This window comes from Monopterus albus, unplaced genomic scaffold, assembly GCF_001952655.1.
Source record: "Monopterus albus unplaced genomic scaffold, M_albus_1.0 scaffold166.1, whole genome shotgun sequence".
Classification (NCBI taxonomy): Eukaryota; Metazoa; Chordata; class Actinopteri; order Synbranchiformes; family Synbranchidae; genus Monopterus; species Monopterus albus.
In genome coordinates this window covers 473458-491497 of record NW_018128046.1, presented here as the reverse complement: position 1 = coordinate 491497, position 18040 = coordinate 473458, and positions in this window count along the sequence as shown.

Sequence of the window (18040 nt, the reverse complement as noted above, 5' to 3'; positions counted from 1 at the left end):
TTGTAAAATAACATTACCTCCTACTCAAAAAACAGCACAAAGTATTTGCAAAATAAAAAGCTATTTATTTTTATATTTAATAAAAAGCTAAGTATTTATTTCCCTCCAGATCTGATCCACAGTGTGGTCAGAGAGGGAGTAACATCACATCACTGAGACACTGAGTCCAGTATCAGGCATTTTATAAAAACACACTTAGTCAACTATAATCTGGGTCTAGGTGGAGAATTTCATTATCCTGTGATGCTCTGTGTTCTGTTTCAGAGGCTTTTTCAAACAATTGTGGTAAAAAAAAAAGCCAGTACTTTTTTCTGTCAGGTAATGAACAGTAGCTATGAATTTGATCTAAAAATATTAGAATTGGCAACTTCCTCCCAAGCTCCCAAATTCATGGAGTCCTGACCCCGTCTCTCCAGCTCTGGCCCTGGCACACCACCCATCTCTTCACCTTCCTCAATGTCGTTTGATCTCTGCGCCGCTGTCAACGCCGCAGATCAGCCTCACCACAGACCTTGTAGACGCAGCCAGCCAGCGAACTGGCCAACCATCTGTCACTAGGGCTCGGAGACCTTGGGTGGCAAAGGGCCCAGCCCCCCTCCTTCATTTCACTCTTGCCCCCCTCCCAGGGCCCATTAGCTCTCCCTGATGCAGCCACTGTAGCTCCGAGAGGGCCCCTAACAGGCATAAAATGGCATACTACTTATCCTCCTTAATTCCCAAATAGGTTCTCTTTAGGGTATACATAATTCATTTCTTGAAGTCACTTACAGGCGCCACGCACCCATTTAGGAAATACTCGTGTCAAGTTTATCTTTTTTCTGTAACAGCTTCAGGTGTGTAAATCTGATCACAGCTGCTGTAAACCATATGGGGAGTATTATTTTGGTGGGAAAAAAAGATCTGTGTGAAACACAAATGAAAAAAATGTAAGCCTGAATTTCAGAGTCATACAATGTGATTTAAATAGCAAGTGAGGAGCCTGCAGAGCCTGGAAAAGTATACTGATGTAGCTCGATGAAGATAGATATCACAGTGGTAAATTTAGACCTCCTCACATTCATAATACCTAATGTCCTTTAAATAGTCCTTTAAGAGGAGGACTAGAAATAGGCTCTGATAATTATTTTCAGTAGATTTCTTCGTCTTCTTCTTGCTTTCGTTTCCACAGGCGTATTAATTTTTCCTCTGCACATATATGGCAGCCATGTCAAATCTACTAAATAATGCACTTATTATGATACACCTTAATTTCATGAAGAGAGAAATTCATGAGTTCTTCGTTGGTTCAATTTAATGTAGGCAATAATGTTTTAGTAATATTTTTTCTTAAAGTTATTGTGTTTTTCTGTGCAAGTTCAACTGTGATGACTAATGTGAAGGAAGCTGGGGAAAAGGAGTGAAAATAAAATGTGTGCACCCATTTTATGACTATTTAACAATGAACACAGTAAGCTGGGGATAAGGGGAATTGCGAGTTGGCAGAGTTGATTTTGAGGGTCATCAGTGGAAGAAGTTAAACATAAATATGAATACAGTTTAAGTATCATTTTTCTGCATGACCTAATTCTGAAAAGCTAAACTGCTACGAACTTAAATTAAATCACATATACAGCAAACACATACAAACTAAAATAAGGAAATAATTGCTAACATAAGAAGAAGCTCACAGACACCAGAAATGCCAGAAAAAGAAGCCCTGCTGTGGTAAACAGTCCTATTTGAGGCTCTCTCTCAAAACACATGTCAAAAATAGGACAGACAAAGATATCTCTGGCTATCAGAAAACCTGCAAAACACACAAGACAAGCACACCTTTCTTCTCATACACCACAAGAGAAACAAAGACATAGTGTGATAGTGTAAATGCCATGCTTCCTGGAGCCCCTGTGCAAGCCACACGATGAAGAGCTGAGTAAATACATAACACTGAAGACCTGTAAGCACAGACACAAAGGCTGCAGGAGCAGGCCGTGGCAGCGAGCTGACCATTACCAAACCACTCATGCGAAAAGAGATTCTGCTCTGCACCCCCATCGTCTTTTTTTGGCAGCAGAGGGCAGGGGAACTGTGTGCTGAGCCAGGACAATATGTTTTTTCAAATGCCCCTCAGCCAATACTTATTTAGCTACAAGCTGGCACGTCTGAGGAGCTCGACACAGCCAAGGCGGGTGCACGACCGTGATTTTCAAGATGTTACAAACATCAGGCTTCAATATGATTCTGACCCTGCTAATGTCCAGTAAATTACAGTTCAGCTTTGTGCATGATAAGTGCTGCAATGCCACATTTGATGGTGCAGTATAAGCTGGCAGTCAAGGCAAAAAACTAATATACAATTTAGTGGTTTATCAGAAAAAAAAGATAAGAAATTGGTTAGTTTGTCATTCTGGCACAATGTTAAAGGCCAGCACAGGGCGATGGAGATTCACTGTAGTCACAGCAGTAATTCTTAAAGCCAGCTGTAGGTTGTAAAGAAGGAAGTGTGAGGTGTTGGACAATAGCAGAGCTTTGCCTACTGTAGAAGCAGAAAGTGGAGGAGAGAAGAAACACAAGCGGGACAGAGAGAGGGAGAGGGCTCTTTATTGTTTTCTTTCTAGCTTTTAAAACAGATGGTTCCTTATGTGCTGAGCGGAAGTGTCTGTTAACTCAGTTGGCTCACTCGTGGTGGCTGCCGGCCAATGACAACAACGGGTTCGGGGAGTGTGAGCAACAGTGCAGTTTGCTTTCTTCAGATGCTCTGCGAACAGAAGGATGGCAGCCTGCAGATACTGTTGCACGACCACCCGAACCTGGCACTGCTAGCGCCGGCACCCGTCGTACCTCATGGCAACACTCACTCCGCCTTGCTGCTGCAAGTCAGGGTTAGAGGATAAGCAGAGGCCAAGAACGCAGGGAGAAGTTCAAGTTTAATGTTGAATATAAGCAGGATGGATCAGGACAAAACCTGTGGAAGCTTATCCACACCTTTTTTCCTCAAATGGGGTTCACTGGGCCAAATGGCCAGTACTGCAGTCATTTAATATTTACTGGCCATTTATACTGCCTCCTTAACTGCTGCTGAATTCTTGAGAGTTTAATTAAAGAAAAAGAAAGAAAATTTTCAGGTTCTTTTGCAGCACACCAAAATAATGTTTCAAGCAGCTGGGATTAGGTTTTTAATGAGTGTCAGGGAAACTGTCTGCTAAAACATAAATGAAACCTGCCTCATTTTCAATTTAAGAGCTGCATCTGTCCATGTGTGGAACCTTCAGTTTCACAAAGCCTGACCCACAAAAATGACTGAGCCAAACTCAAAGTTACAGGCCCTATTACCAACAGTTTTTTGAGTCTGTTTATTTAATCAAAGCTGCTGAGCTAACATGTCTTTCTGGATATAGCTAAGTCTTGGTTAGCCCCAGCTAGTGACTCTCATGTTTTACATACACTCGAGTCAGAGATAATGTGAAACCGAGACTTGCTGACTGTTTTAACCCTGTATTTTCTGAATTGTCACAGACTCTTCTAATGATGTAGAATCAAAAATAATTTGTTCCAGTCCAGGAAATAAATATAATTTTTTAAATTTCTCAGGTAAAACATTTTCTTTTTAGTCAAATAGACATGGCAACAGGAAATGACACCATCTGTCTTTTTTTTTTGTGAAGGTCGAGCTGCTTTCATACAAAGCCAGAGTGATGATGTCATTTCCTGTTGCCATCTTTGTTTATGAGAAAACTTAACATAGGTGAGAAACTGATTAATATTCTATTCTGCCTGGACTGGACCAGATTATTTTAAATTCTGATCATTAAAGTCTATGTGGGTTTGAGAAATACCTTAAAATTTGGGTGAGTGGTATGAAATGATGGTACAGGGTTAAAACAGTCAGCAAGTCAATTTCAAATGTTAGTGGAATATCATCTGTGTGACTCATGTGTATGTAATACATGAGAGTCACAAGCTGGGGCTTTGGTTTGGTTAACTTTAATCAACTAAAACTACTTGGTTAAAATTAGCAAGAACCCGGTCCTGGAGAAAAGAACCATTCTGAGCTTCTTAAAGTCATGTCCATACCTTCATGCATTTTCAGGCTAATGAGCACAGAAAGTCACAGTAATGGGCCAGTATCCCCTCCCTGCTGCTGGATCCACTGGCCTTCACATCACAGTTGATGCATGAAACCAAACCAAAGCACAAAGTAGATTATAAAACTCCCTCTGCTTTTGTACTGTTTGCTGTTGGGTCATAAAGACAGAGATCTAGCATATAATAGGGTTCCTGCCATGTTGTTTTAGTGGGTATGCTCAAATTTAACAAGCGCAGGCCTCTTCTGCAAAAGCAGTCAGCAAATTGTGCATGCAACATTAGGGGCCTTATCTTGCACCAAACGCATGGTGTGTGGCATGGGTAGCACATTTGTGTTTCCTAATTTCCTACATACACAATTTGTGTTTTCATGACATTTTACCAAGCAGCTGTAGACTTCATGCTGGCAGGTGTGTCCAGATGAAAATGGGGTCTATCCAGGTAAATTTTGGGCGCATTGCTAATATGAAGGTGCACAAAGCGACTGTGCCACCAACCAGCAAAAGCCAGGTCTGTGGTAAACAGTCAAATCATTGTTGCTAGTTAATGGGCACTTCAACTGTGTTGTGATGTGCGTCTGTCTAAGTGCATGCACAGTGCTCATGCACTGTGCTTGTTATACACTGGGGCACACTGCACAGGACATGCCAAACTTAAAAAATAAAAAGATGACTGTGTTCATTGGGTGTTGTGCACATCTACCTATGTATTTATAATAAATACTATTTTGATTAGTAATCGTGCACCTTCACCTCGCGCACCAGCAGATGTGTTTCCTCAGTGGAAAATCTTACTGATGTGTATGTTATGCCTAAAACACACCCCTGCTTCAATGAGGAGATCAAGTTCAGCCCTTTTGCTACTTGCACGAGTGCTTTAACCATGTTTCCTTGTCGACAAATTACCAAAATGAACACGGACCCACCCAAAACATTACTTGCACCAATATATCTTGATCATCTGGATGTTCGTGTACCTTCATCCTTACTGATCATGACAACAGTCATTACAGCCACAAGAGGTCATCGGATAGGAAAACTTAAACATAGGTTTTCGTTTAGCCATCGAAACATTGTTTAATGCATTTGCTATACATGTTTATCCAGCAGACTCACAGCATGATGAGTGTGTGTATATATATTTATGCAGACATTAAAGTGTTTTGATGCATTTTATGCCTTACCATGAGCCCTCTGAACTATGTGTTTGAACAGTGCTTTACAAAAAAAAAGTACCTTGCCTCATCTGACAGCCAGAATAATTAAATTACTGATGCACTCTATATGTCCTCACACCCAGGGGTCCGGGAGGTGTAATCAGCCTATAGGAAATTTGTCTAATTAACCAGTTGATTAATCAGTATGCTAATGAAGCCATATTGATACAGTGCCATGTAGCTGGTTTGGGGCCTAGCAAGAGATGAGATCAAATCAGAGCAGTGGGACAGTTGCTGTGCTAAAAAGATGCATCGAATGTCTGGCAGCATGTTCCTCGGCTCTGAGGAATAAACACACAGAAACACTTCTTTCTCTATCCATATGGCTGCGTTTGTAGTGCATCTGGCTCAGCACGCCGTATACAGTTACCAACCTATATTTCCAGTTATATTCGCACCTCACGATGCTGTGGCAAAGTGAAAATTAAAGGCAGAAGGCTTGTGTGATGGGATTAATTAGACGGAGGCCAAGTGAAGTCACACTCCTCGTGGCAAACACGCACCAACCCTCAATTACTCACAGTGAACGAAGCAATTAAAAGGTCTGTCCTATGGCGTTACCTGGGACTGGATTGTGAGCTGTCTATAGTGAAACTCCCAGGGGCCTCAGGAGCTCCCCAAGCCAGGTCCACAGGTAGATAATTACTATTGATCAACTGGCATTAGAGCATGTGAAATGGCATTGTTGTTTTTTGCCAGTGCTCTATTCAAGGTGTCCACTTCAGCAGTGGGTTGCAGGGCAGCTGTTGGTCTAAGACAAACAAGGGTGGACAGATAGATCTCTGTTCACTGTAGGTTTTGTAAATCTATGTTTGACTCATTACAAAAAGTCACTTTATTGTCTCAGTTCAGGAGTTATTAGTAGCTGTAAGTACAGAACATGAAGATAAGTGCGGCACTAAGGTATTTACATTTGTGACTTGATAATTGTAAACAGCGAGGAAGTAAAACCATTGAATATATTGCTGCCCAGCTTTGGCCAACATCTGTGATCTCAGAGATATGACCCAGAAGTGAAAACAAACAGTGCAGTGTGAATTTGGTCTCCAGCTTGTCAGTGGAAATATTTTAATTTCCACAAACATGTCACACAAGGCCACATATGCAGCACTTAAAAAAGAGAACAGCTGCCATTTAAGTGAATAAAACTGAAATGTGAGTGGGAACGGGAAATGAACAACAGTCTACCAAGTTCAAATTTGATGTTTAATTGACCCAAGCTTCCTCCTTTGCTCCCAGTGGAAAAGAATCCAAATCTCCACAGCCGCTAGGCTTTGTGACCTACATTTTAACAAATGTTTCTGGGCATTTGCTTAAACTGTTGTTTATCCTAGAAGGACAGTCTCTAAATAAACTGTAAGGGACTGCATGGTTAAGGTTAGAGAAAGATTCAAGTTCCAGTTTCCTGCGTGAAAGTCAGACGCACTATGTGCCACCGCCTTCAGTAGATAAAGAATGTACTTTTTCTGCATTGGCACTGGATTTAAATCATTATACAATATGGATGTGATTCTTAGGGATACTTAGCTGGATGCAGATACATCTGAAACAATATGGCAGTGAACTTCCTGTGTGTCCTTCATTAGATTCATTGACTGTATCTGCCTCCTCCTGCACACACACATACTGTACACAGTGCTTTCTCACTAACTCAGCAGCATTCTATCCTTCATTTATACACACTGATATACACATTTCCATTCCCTCTGACCAGAGCAGTGATCTCAGGACAGGGTACAACCCATCACCACACTGATACCACCCACCCCTGTCAACACACAAACCCTCCCCTCAAACACTTGATTGATTCAGATTGATCATCCCAGTGTCGTGTTTAGTCCCGAGCCAGACAGAGTCACTGCCAGATTGCACTGATGATGTTTGACAGAGCCATTGTCTCATTCACACTCCCTCCTGAGTTATTTTCTTCTCCTTCGCCCACTTCCTCTTTTGTTTCTCCCCTCTCTGTCTCTGCCTTTCGTGTTGCCTCACTTTCTTCACTTTGCTGCTTTTCTCCCCTCTCCTGCAGCTATTCTTAGCTAGGAGCTGTATGCAGTGACTGTCTCTACCTCACAAACAAAAAATCCTTGAGGGAAGAGTGAGGTTTATACCTCAAAGCGGTGAATTATTTTAGAGACTAGAAGTCCATCCAAAAGTGCCTGTACACCTGGTCCTTGGAGGGCTTTCAAAGTTTAATGTGCTCTAATTGAGACACCAACGGAGGATCCAAAGAGTCTTCCAAGAAACAATCCTCTAGCATCAGATGCTGGATTTTATGTAAAAGAATATATATAACTTTAAAGGTATCCTGATTGAATTTTTCTTTGCTGTGTTATTTATATAAAAAAGCTAATATCTTGTTTGTTGTAAATTTAGTTTAAAAGACTCTGTTATCTACAGAAAAGGGTTTGTAAATTAGAAGAAGCTACTCAAAGGTCCATGAGGTGAGATTTTGTCTCTAAGCTCCACAATGAACATTAGAACTCAGCTTGCAAGCTTTAAAGTGTTTATTTTAAAAAAATAAAGCTAATGTGAGTATCTGCATTTCCAGGCCAACTGGACATACTCCATCTGCTGAAGAAAACCGAGTGATGTGTTTACAGAGCAGCCAGTAAATAGAAAGGATTTTGTCACTTTTCAAGGTCAGTAGTTGTCTTTAATACTTAACTTTAAATCCCACATGGATGAGAAGTCCTTGAAAGAGTAAATGGAGGAGGTGGGATATGGATATATACATTTTCACTTCATCTGAGAAAACTGATGACGATGATCATGAGTATGACTGAAAGCTCCAGACTAGCTGCTAACTGGACATTGGGTTGAGAATGTTTTGTCAGCTGCTGTTTCCATAGTCAAGAATGAAACAAAATGTTTAAGTTATCTCATAACTAAATTGACATATTTGCTTCTTGAGAATACCAAAGGTAGAAAACATCTACCTCAGCTTCCTTCCTGTTCAACATCAGCACATCAATCAGGGATTATAAATTAATTTCTTGAATATCAGATTGAGTCAGAGGCAGCTCTGTGTCTGCTGCTGCTGTGCCAGGAACAAAAAAAAAAAAAAAAAAAACACAGGCTCAACTTAACAATCTCTGGCTTAATTCTCATTGAAGCCCCAAATTGACATGTCTCCCTTATGATCTTGACATATTATTAAGATTTAATGGTAGAATTATGATCATTAAAACAACATGACTGATACAGGGGGCAGATGAGCTATTCATTTAACCTACTCTTCCTGTAATAATATTGAAACAGACAGACTGCCAGTTATTAGATTATAATTAGCTGGTGCAATCTGTACGGAATTTGAGGAAATGACGCCAAGTTAGCGGCACGGTGAAGCTCGCTCTCCCTTCAGCCTGAGAGAGACATGCAGATGTCAGCAGCCTTGTGTTTTAAAGCAGCCTTCTTCACTTATTTTCATGAAACACACTAACTGTACAGCACAAGAGTCCATGTTTGAACAGGGAGGATTTTAATGAACCAGATGGTAGCTAATGAAAATAACTGGTGCTGTTTTAATAACAGCTCTGCCACCCAAACATCAGGCGTTGTTTTGACTGACATTGCATGTGTGTTGCTGTCAAGTACAAGTGAGAGTCCATGTGATCATCTCCGCGCTTCCCATACATACAGTAAACAGAGCTTTGTGCTTTTTGTGCATGGCTGAATAATGCACCCTGGTTCTCTAATTCCCATATACTGTAGTGTGTGTTGCGTGCACCTACATCAACTGTGCCAGTTTAGCAATGAAAAATCTGCATCCTCAGCTGTTTTTTTCCTTTCCACAGAGAGGGAAAGTGCACCACACTGTAGGCGTCCCTCTCTCCTAGCTCCTCCCTCCGGCATTTCTCCAGGTAGCGTTCGCCAAAGTTGTCCTATTAATAAGCAACATATTTGATTTTCAATGTGAAATGCGTTGTCTCAGGAGATGTGAGATGTGTGGTCGGGGCAGAATTATTCAGAAGGGAATGTGTGAGAGGCGTCACGCCGCCCTGGGGCGCCCAACATGCTTTTGGTGGGTGAGAACGGGGAGCTGAGAACGTGGAGCTCACCAGCTCAGACGCCCCAGGTGAGCAGGGAGCTGAGAACACCAAGTTTTGCAGTTATGTTTCGTTTTCCTTGTCACAACTCGAATTGTTTGCCATATACAACCCAAGGAAGCTCAAACTAATCAGAGGTTTCAGTCCACTTTAATTCACTGTAACTCCATGCAGCAGCTCACCATACAGGTGAAAAGATACAAATAAAAACAGATCAGCGACTCATTGTAATAAACACCAGATGTCAGAGACTGAAATGATTTTGACTTGTCAAAAATGTCAAATTGATAAGGTCTTATGAGGAGATAGGCGCTGTAACTGTTTCTGTGAATTGTATTCAATGTGTTATTTCCTCTGGGACAAAATCACTTCTGTAATCTATTCAAAAGCTTCCTTCACAGTTGGCTGCTGGCTCAATGGTTTATAGCAAGAAAAAAATTTAAATTTGAAGAAAACTGAAACTAAGTGCTACTGTACAAACAAATCAGAGCTCACGTTACAGCAGGTTTGAGGCACAATGGAAACAACCTTGTCAAAATATTCACTTTAAACTGCGAAATGGCATATTTGCATGGGATTTAAGTCACTTGATATATTTTTCATTTTTCCCTTTCCTTCTCTCTTTTTATCCCCCACCCCCCAAAAAAAGGTGTAGTGATTCTTAATGAGCCTGATGAGGATTACCTGGGTGCTGCCACCACAGCTGTGACTTGTTGCTCATTACCGCTCCTCTAGTATAAAACCATGTGGATGCTACTCAAGCCCTGTTTGTCACTAAGACCTGAGAAGTGCACATTACCCACCTGTGTTAAAAAAAAAAAAAAAGTTCTTGTCATAAGTACGTGATACTATCTCATTAGTGTCGTGTAAAGTTTTAGTCTTATGCTAACAAGGCAACTGTGTGACTTTCGGGGATGTGGATACTCCAACAGGATCACGTCTCTGAGTCACTAAGTTCAGAAACTATTTGCAGACAAAACACAATAACAATGAGATGGGAGCCTGCTGCTCGGCCCATTGCTGCCCTTGGTTGGGGAGTGGTGAGCAGCGGTGACTGTGTCCTGTGCTGATTACAGTTCTGATGGGCCTCCGTTTGTCACTGCTCTTGCCAGCTCCAGCGCCGAGCAGCAGGGTTGCCTGATTACTTAATTGCTTGTAAGAGCTCATTAAAGCTTCCTATCCATCATAAGTCGTATGGCGAGTATCAATTTCAGAGTGAGAGATGGGGAGAGAAAGAGAGAGAGTGATGCTAGGAACTCTGATGAGCAATTAGTGATGTGAAACGCCTTTGAATTGTTATACTTTCATTTCTTTGGGAAATATGTGGAATTCATCACATGGATGGATGCTGCTGTGTTACCAAGTGATAAACACATGCCTAATTTCTCTCTCCGACACCTCTGAAAGTTTTGCAGGGAAGACAAGTGTTTGTTTTTTTTGTCTTTGTAACGCATGAAGTTGTGGGGATCCAAAAAAATTTAATTGAGATTTTTTTTGAAGTGGTAAAAGTCCATGTTTTCTTTTTGTGGCATCTTACTAATGTTGCATCAGGACAAACAATCCCTCACTTTTTGCATCTGAAACCCCCTGAGCTAAATTTTCTTTTCATCATTTGAAGTGCGACACCTTTCCAGCTAAATGATCATTTTCATGGTTTTGACTGATGAAGGTCTTGATGGGTTATGGACTTTTGCCATTTTTTTTTCTGCTGTGATCCCAAAAAGAGTGAAAAACAGCTAGTAATTTGGATCCATAGCTTAGAAGAGCTTTACAAGATATTCACAATCTTTCCAGGTGCAAAATTAGAATTGGATGCTGTTCGTATTAATTGGTGATCATTTGCAAAGCGGGTGGAAAAAACGTCTTTTGCCAAGAGCAAGTCTTACAAGCCCCCAGCTGGGGTTGTCAGGGGCAGGCTTGCTGGCATTGTGGCAGCATATGTTTGGTGCCAAGAACACCATTGATTTGCATTTCTTTTATATGAATTTTACAAAGCAGAAATGCTCTTTTGTGTAGAAGTGATCCCAAAAGTGAGTGTTGCAATTAATCACAAGTGAAATTTATCGGCTGATGAAAAGCCATAATTCTACTTGCAATCTTTTTTTTTTTTTAAGAAAAAGTGGCAGCATCTGCAGTGCACTCGCACTCGCTTTTTGATGAATGTGCCTTTAAAGCTGTGCAGTTTGGCTCCATTTAAAACTGGCTTAAAGGAAGAAAAACAGCAGTGCGATCTTTGAGATACTGCAAATGCCATAAGTCATGAAAATAGTTCTTCTGTCTTAAAAACAAGCACTGCATGATGTCGTCAAGTGACGCAAGCTTGAAAAAGTGCTTGCAATATTGAAATGAGATTGTGATATGAGCAAATGGATATTAAGTAAGATTTGAAACTTGTCTAGGATTGTTTCAATCTCATGTGATAGAGATGCAGATAACTCTTGGCAACCTGGAAACAGCAACCACACAGTCCTTTCAAATACTGATTCAGATTTGATTCATGATTATTTGATGCACCTATTGCATGTCATCGGGACCTTTTGGGACATCTAATTGATCCAATTAAGCATTTAATTCTTTGCTAGGATTAGAGATGATCAGCCTTTAATGCGTAGAGAACAAGACTGCCAAGAGATGGACAAGCTCCAGGTTTTTGCTTCATCTTCAAGATGGCTCCAGATGGGTTGGGGGCTTGAGACTCATTTGTGGCCAACTGGTCCAAACCTCACACTGAGACTGCCCTACAGTATCACAAACCCACAGTCCCCAGATAACATATTCCTGCATCTTCTAGTCGATAACAGAAAGTCTTCATTAAATGATGCATTTCCCTGCTGACCTCAATCCTCTCTTTGCTTTAAAGATGCCCTGTGGAGTTTTTGTGTAAACAAACAGTTATGTTTACATTCAGTGTTTCCAAAATGTACTGCACGTATCTTCAGGGTCTAACAATAGTGCTGAATGAATTTTCTCTCCCAGTGAAGCAGCTATAATCAATATTCTTATAAAAAAATCTACTGATCTACTGAAATACAACATGATAGGGTCTTGTAGGGATGAACCAACATAATCGCCTGAGCTTGCAGCTCCCCTCAAGTTTACAAAGGATTACAGTGCGTTTTAGCTTCTGAACTAAAACCCTTTCTGTTGTTGCTCCCTTTCACCACTCTCATGTCGTTTTTGCAGCTGTTTTCAGTGGAAAAACAATAAAAACTCATTGTACACTACCTCATCAACACCAAACAGCACCTTGACAGTGATGAGCTGGTACACCGTCTGCCATAGGAGCGCTATTACAGGAGGTGCTCCTATGAGTCTTATCGCAGGCTGCTGTAGGCGCACTATGGTTGTTTAGATTGGAGAACTTGTACTGCCATCAACTGTTATGCAATGGCCATTGTATCCCCTGCATGCTTATATACATGCTAGAGAAGCATAAAATACAAAACCAGGTCCTACTCATTAAAATGTTGCTCAACAGCATCACTAGTGGTCAAAAACCCAACAAGGTCCCTTTAAATACCATGCTAACATTTTGCAACACTCTCAGTCTTTCCTCTGAGCAATGAAGAGATGGCTGAGAGGGAGAGGCTGGTGATTCTACATTTACTTTTCTGTCAACAAATCCTGTGAAAAGAACAAATCACCAGTATGTTAGCCTGTCACTCAACACTTTAAAATGTACCCAGCATGACTGGTTCTAAAATGGCTAACAAAAATGTACTAACATTTTTTAAAGCTTCCTAAACTTCCTAAAACAGTTGGGCACTGTAGTTTTCTGCAAGCATTACTAAAATAGTATTGGCTAGTATTTGTGAGGGATTATTTTCAGTGTCCTATTAATTTGCTCTTTATGGTTATTTCTTGCAGCATCCTAGTGTTCGCAGGACTACGTCAAAATAAACTACAGTTCGTGTGTCCATGACAATGAAGGAATGTCTGTGATGTATTTATTAGTTTTTACAGAACAATGGAGCTTTAGCTACACATGTGGTGTTGTTTTAGTCTTTTTACTGAATTTACTGACAGAAAGAAAAATAATTACAGGTGGTCTAAAGACAGCCCTGCGATGGATGGGCGACCTATCCAGGGTGTACCCCACCTTCACCCGATTGCCAGCCGGGATTGGCTCCGGCCCCCCCCGACCCCGTTCAGGGACCAAGCGGTAGAAAATGAGTGAGTGAGTGAGTGGTCTAAAGACAACCAGGGCAGATCACCCAGAATGGCCTGTGATGCTGAAAAAGTAGTTGATGTTTGTGACACTTGTGAGAAAGAGTAAAGTGTTGATTAAACAAACTTTCCCAGCCTCAAAACCTACTTTGTGTCCTCCAAGAGCTCCCCAGTGATCAATATTAAAGAGGGGAAGGACAGAGTTCCACCAAGGGCTCCGTGGATAAAACTGCACTGCTCCTCCCCACTGGAGAGAGTCTCCGAAAGCCTTGAGTTATATTCCTGTAATTAGCTAAGTATCCACACCAGCTCTCTCACATACTGAGCTCCTGTGCAAATCCCTGTTGGCTCCATACAGTCATCCCTGTAGATGGAAGATGCAATCAGAAAAACAGCAACACGGGAGGTGGGGTGGGGGGAGGGGAGATCACGCATCTAAAACAAACTTTAAACAGTGACCCTACTTTTCATCTGCAACTTTTTCCCCTTACACCTAACATTTTTTTTCTATCACATGTATAACGGGCAAAAGCAATAGATCCCTTTTTTCCTCTTCCAAGGATAATGATTTACAAAATGCCTCTCATCAAAGAATTCATTAACAACGAACGTTAATTAAAAAATAAACGAGTAAACATCAATATCAAATCTCAGCACTGTGGAAGGGAATACATTATGCAGAGTAATGATGTTTGAAAGGGCTTTAGCACCTCTGTGGGACTCTTTTAAACCCCTTACCTCTTAGGCAGTTGCTTATTTTGCAACCCTTTGTTGTTTAACAACAAAGAGAATGGGCTCTCATAATGTTATATTAATCAGCAGATTAATATTTCAATTTGATTTGCTTTATAGTTGAGGTGCTGTTGGCATTTCCATTTTCCCTCCATATGTGCAGCGATGTTAAGTGGTATCATTACCATTTTCTACCTGGGGGTTCAGGGAGATAACAGGCACCAGTGATAGCTCTATTCTGTGGAGGGAGAGGGAGGTTTTTGGGGGGTGCTCATGCATTTTTAAAGGGCGTGTTTCGTGTGCCTTCACATCCATTATTCTCCAGTGTTGCATGCAAACAGCTGAGTCACAGGCTTTCTGCCTGCCACAGGACAACATGAAACAATAACACCCTGAAATTCAAAATTAGAGGCGTCACTACAGTCAAAAGGGATTTATGTATTCTAAAATACATTTGACAACCTGCAGGTGTCTGCAGATTAAGTCAAATGGTGTGGTAACTGAACAAGACAAAGGTGAGGGATGCTGGATTACTTGACATACAGTTCAGTTTGTGATCTACATATTTATGAGATAATAGAAATTTGTCATTTCTGAACTCTGGATTTTACTTTGAGTCTGGCTACATTGTCCACAAATCTGGGTGTCAGTCCTCTTTCAGGTAAAATAACAATAAAGTTTACCAGTGAGTGTAGCCAGTCTACAAAAGAAAACAACCCATGAACAAACCGGTGTTGACCTCTAATCGGTAGCAGTTCCTTGTGCCTGATAAGCTTATAAAAATAAGATAAAATGAATTCAGAGTGAAGTGTAGTGTGGACTGTGTTGCTGACTTGCAGATTAGAATATTTTGCTTCGCTAAAGTATCATACCACAGTACCACCAAAACTCTCGGCTAAGTATTTAATGGTACTGAATTTCATAATGTAGTTTTGAGCAAAGCAATCAAGTTTTAACTTAGAATCTGTGAATATCATTGCAACTTTATTGTAATCTCGCTTGCCAGGCTAATGCAACAAAGTAAGCTACATTACTAGCTTTGTTAGCTAGGTTAGCAAATTCTTTAGCTGCAAAATAGGCCACAGTTGTTTTTTTCTTCTCTGTCTGCTGTTGTTATTAAGATATTAATCCACACTGGGTGTGACTTCCATCCAGAAAGAATATCCAGTCAGTTGTTGGAATTATCTTAATGTTCAGTCACACAAAAATTAGAGTAGCAACACCAAAGCAGCCATTTAGACAATCATCAAAGGCCGCCCTTTGCTGCTAAACTTAACCTGTATGATCAGTGTCAACTTCGCTTTACTTAGCCTCCAGCTAATCACATCCTATCAGCAGTACACGTCTTAAGGAAAACAGATAAGCAATTAGGGCATGGATTATTTGTCATAAACACCATTCACTGCCATGCAAATGCAACATAATTGCCCAGCAGACCTTGAGTGACAAGTCATTAGATGATTGTTCTCAAGGGTTGATTAGGATATGACAGGCGTGTCTCACTGGATACATAACTGAAGTAAAGTGTTGGCATCGTTTTAAGAGGCCTCTGCTCATCACATCCAAACCCTCAGTAAACAGAAACATTACTACACTACAAATATTGGCTTGTTGGAACATCTTTGCAACCTTTTTCTTCGATTTACAGTTCAGCGTGTACATATCTGGACTGTGCACACTGAGTATGATGTGTTTGGGGTGTTAACATTCATAATCAGCAAAGTGTTCTGGGCTCGTACCTTTATTACATCATCTCCCAAATTTAGGACAGTGATCAAGGAGTCTCTATGGCCAAACGAGAATATCCTTAACTGATTGTGTCAGTCACAAGGCCCCAGTCCTACTGTTGGAAGGAAAAACGTTCTAACATAAGTACGAAGCTGGAATATCAACAGAGAAGCTACTATCGCTGTGCTGAGAGTTGGCCTTTTCCACAGCAGCTTCACTTGAGCTGGCAAGAAGAGCACAGTTGTTACTAATAACATTAAGAGTGATGTCCCAGTAAGACGTGTCAGCACGAAGGATTCCCTGAAACTCAGGCAGCTACACAGACTTCAGCCATCATTGTTTATTATTACTTGCAGAATGTCAAAATAAATCTGTGTCACTGCCCCAGTGAGTAAAGTATACACTGTTTTTATGCTTTTGCATTAACTATAAGATGTCTTACAGAATGTCACACTACTGGCTACACGGGTCTACTGATTGGCAGATCTTTATTTTTGGTTAAGTTAAGGAAAAAAATGTATGCAAGTGCTTACACAGCCACAAAATAAGGAGTTTTTAGAAATGACTGAAAAGAGTCTGTGTGTATATGTGTGTTCTTATACTTGCTACATAGTGAGGACCAAAATAATATGTTTTGCTACAGAGTCAGGATATTTTGGCTGGTCCTCATTTTCTGAAACACTTTTTTGCCGGCTAAGACTTTGTTTTATGGTTCAGGTAAGAATTAGGTTTAGGTTAGATTTAGGCATTTAGCTCTGATGCTTAAAGTTAGGTGTTAGGGGCTAAGGAATCCAATATGTCAATGGATGTCCTTACAAAGATAGAAGTACAAGTGTGTATGTGTGCATGGTTAGTGTTATTCAGATTGTTTACACACTCACCTTGTAGCTTTGTAGGGACTCGTGTTTGTGATGTGTGTGTGTGTGTGTGTGTGTGTGTGTGTGTGAGAAAGAGAGAGAGAGAGAGAGAGAGAGAGAGAGAGAGAGAGAGATATATATATATAAAATTGTTTCCCAGAGAAAACCAAAACACTGATCATAAGACATGTCAACAACAAAAACGGGCTATGATTCTCTATATAGATAATTAGTATATTTGATCATTTTGTATTTCAACTTTTTTTTTTTAAATATAATTTAGAACATTCTGTTTTGGTGCTGAAGACAGTCTGACCTTCTTTAGTGTTTCCCTAAACTTAACCACATCCTTGCCTTAATTTATTTCACTAGAACTGCTTCATGATAAAGGAACAAACAAAAGTGTTACTGTAAACCGTGGTCTCTTGTTGGTGTATAAATAAATTTGTAGTTATTTGATTAAAGTTGATTTTCACCATGGAAAAGATATTAAAATAAGTTTGAAAGTGTTAGTACAGCTTTTTTTATTTCACTAATTTGCCCTGTTGAATAATAATAAAAGTGTTTCTTTCAGTACAAATCTTGCCAATGAAATAGAACTGTCAAATATAAATACTGTACAACAATGTGTACAAAAAAAGTGTATAAACATACATTATAAATACAGTAAAGTTTTATAAATTTGAAGTTTCTTTATTACTCTTCTGTTTTGTGTATATAATGAAACTGTGTTTTTGATCTTGGTGTAAAAAGCAGATGTTCATTGATTGTTTTGTTGTTTTGTTTTGTTTTTTGATTGACACAAAATATCTCTAATATTTTGTAATGATTTTGTTTGGTACAATTTCTTTTGTTTTTCATTGTTTCTTTTTGTATTTAGTGGGTTTTAATAAAGGATTCCTCAGGTCACCTTACGTATCCTCAGTGCTCAGTAAAGCATTTTAAATGCTTTTTAAAATACCACAGTGACCCCTGTATCTATATCTGTGAAAAGGTGTGCGAGTGTGCGTGCACTTACACGCGTATGTGTCTATGAGCACGTGCACCACTGCCCTTCATAATCAGGGGTCTGAAAGAGCCCCTACTCTTCCAGTGAATTGCTCACAGCTGTGGGCCCCTTGTCGTGCTGGCAGCCTCGGCCCTGTCATCGTGCGTCCGCCTATCTGACCTGCTAATTTGGAGCATATGTAAGTACTCTTGAAGTGGCGGGGCCTTTGGCATGGCAC